Source organism: Salmo salar, chromosome 29 (genome assembly GCF_965601325.2).
Source record: "Salmo salar chromosome 29, fSalSal1, whole genome shotgun sequence".
Taxonomy (NCBI): Eukaryota; Metazoa; Chordata; class Actinopteri; order Salmoniformes; family Salmonidae; genus Salmo; species Salmo salar.
In genome coordinates this window covers 23,545,437-23,551,436 of record NC_138319.1, presented here as the reverse complement: position 1 = coordinate 23,551,436, position 6,000 = coordinate 23,545,437, and positions in this window count along the sequence as shown.

Here is a 6,000-nt window from a genome sequence, read left to right as displayed (position 1 = left end):
CTCTTTCGTCTCTCTTTCTGTAATTGCCTCTCCTTCTCCCTCTATCTTCCACTCCTCTCTCCCCGCTCCCTCCCTTCCCTCCCTCTCTCCATGTGTTAAGAGATAAGCGTATGTGTCTGCGGTGGGTCCCGGGGGAGCAGTGTGTTGCTGTATGACGTTGCCATGGCAGCCCCGGTCCTGATGAGGTCTCAGGATGGCCCGGGAAGATGACTGTGTTCTCCCAGGTGGAAGGCTCTGACCTCACTCTCCCAGGGTTAATCCTCCTGTTTGTCTCCCGTCGTACACAGACAGAGATGACTACGAACCACACCACTCATTCACACACACACACATGTACATGTATACAGTATGTACAATACACACACATGTACACACAATGCGCAATACACACAGTACACAATTGTGTACACACACACAATATTGGGACTATAAATTGTGCATCCTGTATTATACTTATGCTAAAATGTTTATTATATTCTACTGAGCCATTTTCTTGTATTATTTATTGTTGTTGTTGCGTTATCAAGAAGGAACCTGCAGGTAAGCATTTTGTTGGATCATGGGTATCCTGTACATATGGCCAATAAAACTTGAAACTTGAGACACACACATACAATAAGCACAGACACATATGCAGGTCCACACATGTACGCCATTCCAATGTGCTAACACATGCCCACAGCCATAGAGAGAAAATACCCTATAGTGACAGAGAAGGGCATCCCTTACTTTCAGAATCAAGGTTAGGAAAAGTAGCATTTCAAACTTCTGCAAACGGACTCATTGGTGACACCGTGATTGGCCTCGGACTCATTTGGGCTGACATTTTGTCGATGCAAAAAAGCTGTGCAGTTGTCACAACAGACTTCATCACTTCACTTCAACATGGCTTATATTAAAAAATTCAACAGTTGTGCAAATACATTTTTGTGCATCAAGTGTTAACTGTCACATTCTGAACCTAAATGAATGACTACTACTCTTGGAGGGAGTGACATCACACAGAGTACTGTATTTTGAAACATCCTGCTACTGGTGCTTGAAGTGATACATTCTATTTTGATGCTACCCCTTCCTTATTTAGCTAATACTGCTTATTTTGACGCTAACAATACTTATGTTGACGCTAACACTACTTATTCTGATGCTAACACTGTCTATTTTGACAGTAACACTGCTTATTATGGCACTAACACTGCCTATTTTGGTCTTAACACTACCTAATTGGGTTGTCAAAATGAGACCCTGGGTGATTGTTTCTGGAGGACCAAAACTTTAGGCCCGAAAGATATGAAAAGAAGAGGGACAGTTTGATCATACACTCTGGGTGGATGGGACAGTCAATCCACTCTGGTGCGCTTACCCTATGTGTTCTTCTCAGTGTTGAATAGCGTTCAAGTGTTGAAAAGTATTCAAGTGTTGAATAGTGTTCACGTGTTGAATAGTGTTCACGTGTTGAGTAGCGTTCAAGTGTTGAATAATCGCCTTTCTCAAAGACCATCCCACATACCCCCCTGAAGTTTAACAAGATCTAGAGTAAACAATTCAAGCCGCTACCAAATCGTGTGGCAAGTGCCTCTCCTTCACGAGCTTCCAGGAAAGTCAAGCCAGCAAACAGTGAGTAGGGCCTAGGAGGGCCACAAATACAACAATACCGGAAGCCCCTCCGACAGCATATCGGCTGCAGCCCTCCTCACTCAGACTTAATGCGAGTGGTCCTCGGAGCCGAGCGTGTTGTGCTGTCCTCTAGAATGCCTGACCTCAGAGCGTCTCCGTGTTTTCCAAATCTTTCAGGGTGGCGTTGTCGCGCTAATTCAACGTGACAGCTCGTCAGGGGAAAGAGAGAAAGAGGGAGAGAGAAAGAGAGAGAGCAACTGAAGTTCATTATGTCGACTTGCAAGTGTCAAGGGAAAGAAAGAGAGAGGGAGAGAAAGATAGACTGAGAGAGAGAGAAAAAGAGAGAGAGACCGAGAGAGAGAGCTCTTCACGAAGTCCATTACGTTGACTATTATCAGCTGGCCTAAACTTCTACACAAAGCATAATATTATCCGGCCTACTTCACAGCACTTAAAAAAGTTAATTGTTTCTATTTTTGATAGGTCTAGTTTTAAGAATAAGACGAAGGAGGCAAAAGTGGCCTAAAAAAATGGAGATTCGTATTACAGTAAGCAGAACAAGTCCATTGTACAGGGCTAAGCTATGAATATTAATGAACTGTTTAAGTCTGTGTGGACAGACATGCCTGGGTCGTATTCATTAAAGCACCAAACAGAAGAAAACAGACTGAAACAGGGAGGGACTAGATGAACTTGTCAAATAAGAAATGCTTGTTTTCGTTTTCCATTGCAAAACGTTTTTCTACAGTGTGCCCTAAAGGACACTAACATTTGTAAACCAGGAACCAGTTATTCTTACCTGTGTGGTTCTTGAAGCACCTTTAGGAGGATGATATTAAGGAACAGGGCAAAGGTCAGTGTAATTTACATGAATGGGAGAAAAGGCTAGTCTTAATCACAGATCCTTTGACCTCAATCCCCTCAAGGAGTCTGGGCTTGTTCCCCCCCCCCCCCCCCCCCTCTCCTTCTCTTCATCTCCCTCCATCTCTGCCACTCCTGCATCCTCTGTATCAACACATGCACGCACGTACGCACGCACGTACGCACACAAACACACACACAATTCAAGACTTCTGTGCTCCAGAGCAAGATCCTAAACCTGCTGGTATTAAACTGCACTGTTATTACCATCAACTCTAAAGAGGTGTGGTAATCAACTCACTAATAATATAGCACTGATACTGTCAGTGCATGGTCTAACATCTCCCCCTGCTGGCTTCCCCAGGTAGGAACCAAGAGTGTCCTGAACACAGATAACCTGCTCTCGGCTGAAGGAGACACACCCTCGAAGGAATTACCAACAGTTTCCCTTATATCTGTTTTGACTGAGCGGAGATAGAGTCAGTCGTACTCATTGTCAGTAACCAGTGTTTACAGATCTGAGCAGATGACGGGAAGGAGATGAGGAGAGGAAGTTGTATTGAGCCTATAGAGAGCCCCAATGGTAATGCACTTTATGGAAGTGTCACATGTGGGGGGGGGGGGGGGGACAGTAAGAAATGGATGAGTCAGGGTATTTCAATTAGCTATAGCGTTGCCAAGCTTGGAAAACACTGGATTAAAGACAGTGGTTCAATAAATTGATGTCAGATTCACAGCAACTTTGAGCTTGGTCTATGACGGGACACAGAGGAAGTGAGGGACAATGTGAGAGAGTGAAACTTTTTTTTCCCTCCCAGAAGTGTGTAGGCCTACATACATAGCAATGTTGATTATAAGTCAGCACAGTAGCCTTGTGCAAGCCAGATCACCCCTCCTACTGTGCTGTAAACCAGAGGACGGGCAGAGCATAGATGGACTAATTGCTTACATGGCATGTTGTTCTGAGGGGGAATTCACTCCGACACCGTGGCAGACTGGGGCAGCTAATTACAGCCTTGGGTTGGCCAACGCAGCTGCTCCACACACAGTAACAGCACAGTTCTGCATGGGGAGGAGAAACACTGCAACATCACACATACATACACGAATGTGCATGTACACACACATGCATGAAAGCCTACACAGACAAACACTTTCACATGCATGCAGGTACACACACTCACTTGCAGATATGACACACTCACAGGACTCACAGACGCTACTCAAAACCGCCCATGCCACCGCCAAAACCGCCCATGCCACCGCCAAAACAGCCCATGCCACCGTATAAACCGCCCATGCCACCGTCAAAACCACCCATGCCACCGTCAAAACCACCCATGCCACCGCCAAAACCGCCCGCCCCGCCACCGCCTGCCCGCCACGCCCGCCCCGCCAAAACAGCCCATGCCACCCTATAAACCGCCCATGCCACCGTCAAAACCGCCCATGCCACCGCCAAAACAGCCCATGCCACCGTATAAACCGCCCATGCCACCGTCAAAACCGCCCATGCCACCGCCAAAACAGCCCATGCCACCGTATAAACCGCCCATGCCACCGCCAAAACCGCCCATGCCACCGTATAAACCGCCCATGCCACCGTCAAAACCACCCATGCCACCGTATAAACCGCCCATGCCACCGTCAAAACCGCCCATGCCACCGCTTGCTCCCACTATTTCCTGCTTTTGGAGATTTGAAGTCCTGTGGAGGTCGTGGGCAGCAACTAGTAGTTTCTGCATTAACTTTCTGATTGCTCTAAGGGGTGGAAAGACACCCGATAGTGCTACAGTAGTACTTTCTGATGACTTAAGCTGCACTGTGAAAAATATAGTTCATTTTATGTTTAATGCACACGTGCAAAAGTAACCTGCAATGCTTGATAGAGCCCTGTGTGTTATAAAATCTGGTCTAATATGAATAACAATGCCTCCAAACAGGGCAGTAATATATTTAAGCTTCATTTTTGGGTGGTGCAAATAGCAGGCCTACATGAATTCAGCCTGGCCTCAAATGTTAGCCATAAAATAGTAAACGTAAGTCTGTGACACTCAAATTAGTATGATTTGTTACGTTTGGTATGGTTACATAAGACAGAAGGTTACTTAAGCCAAAAACCAAAGGAGGGAGGTTGGTCAGGGAGGTGTATAATGCAAAAGTCTAGCAACCCAAAGGTTGCGGGTTCGAATCACATCACAGACAACTTTAGCTAATTAGCAACTACTTACTACTTTTTTGCAACTACTTAGCATGTTAGCTAACCCTTCCCCTAACCTTAAGCCTTAACCCTAGACTTAACCCTTAACCCTAACCCATAACCTTAACCCCTAACCTAGCTAACATTAGCCACCTAGCTAATGTTAGCCACAACAAATTGTAATTAATAACATATCATACAAAATGGGTGATGGACATCCACAAATTAATAAATACCATATGAAACGTAACATTTCATACAAAATGGAGGGAGACAAGAGTTACACTTGCTATGTTACATCTACCCCTGAGTCCAGCTTGGAATTAAACATACCCTTTTCCACGCCATAGTTCCTGTAACCATGCTGAAAAGGAAAATGTGAAATGAAAACAACCGAGCCAGCACAATACGGTTTGGATCTGCCTTTATTGTGTGTATCAAGCATTTCTCTTACTAGCCTATTCAGATTCCAATCAAATTTTTAACACCTGTAGCCAACACCTTTGAAAATATTATGATATCTCCCAAAGGCCATGTGAAGGTATGAACTCTCTCATGTAATTTACAATGTAATGACCTGGATTACACAAAAAATGTGATTACATTTGATCCAGCTGAATTCAATTTCCTTTATAGCGTCTGCCTTAGTAAGGTTAAGAGGATATAGGTGATAAAAAGGTAAACACAGTAACATTCATCTCTCTCCATATAGATGTCCCATGCAAATCGGTCAGTCTGTGTTAAGCACACATACAGTTCCTGAATCACTGTAAATGGGAAAGCCTCTCTTTACCTTCAGGGTCATTTACCATGGAAGGTGAAAATGACAGCATTTTACCATATAGAGTAGGATTACAATTACAGTAAGAGCACCAATTTGCAGTGTGACTGGTTAGAAATCATGTTCACGGGTGAGGAAAATCTACTTTAAATGGGACAAGGTCCCATCTTACAAATGAGAACTTCTCTGCTCTCCATATTTATTAGCTGTTGGGAGAAGTTGATCTTAATGTACAGTTGATTATTAATAAAACCATGCCATACATTGGAAAAGTAACAACGTATTTCTACATAATATATCATCACATGGTTCCCAGTGCCACCCTTGCTCCTGACCTTCCCTGGCTGGTGATCCCTGACAAACAGGGTGGCACAGTGGGACTCTAACCGGTAAAGCAGTGCCAGCTGAACTCAGACTGGATTACTGTCGCCCCCAACCTACTGTAAAGTGGCATCAAATCATTAAAGCTAGACGAATGACAAATGTAGTATCTCAATAGTTGAAAATGGCCACCTATCTATCCCCTGTATCCTTTCATTCA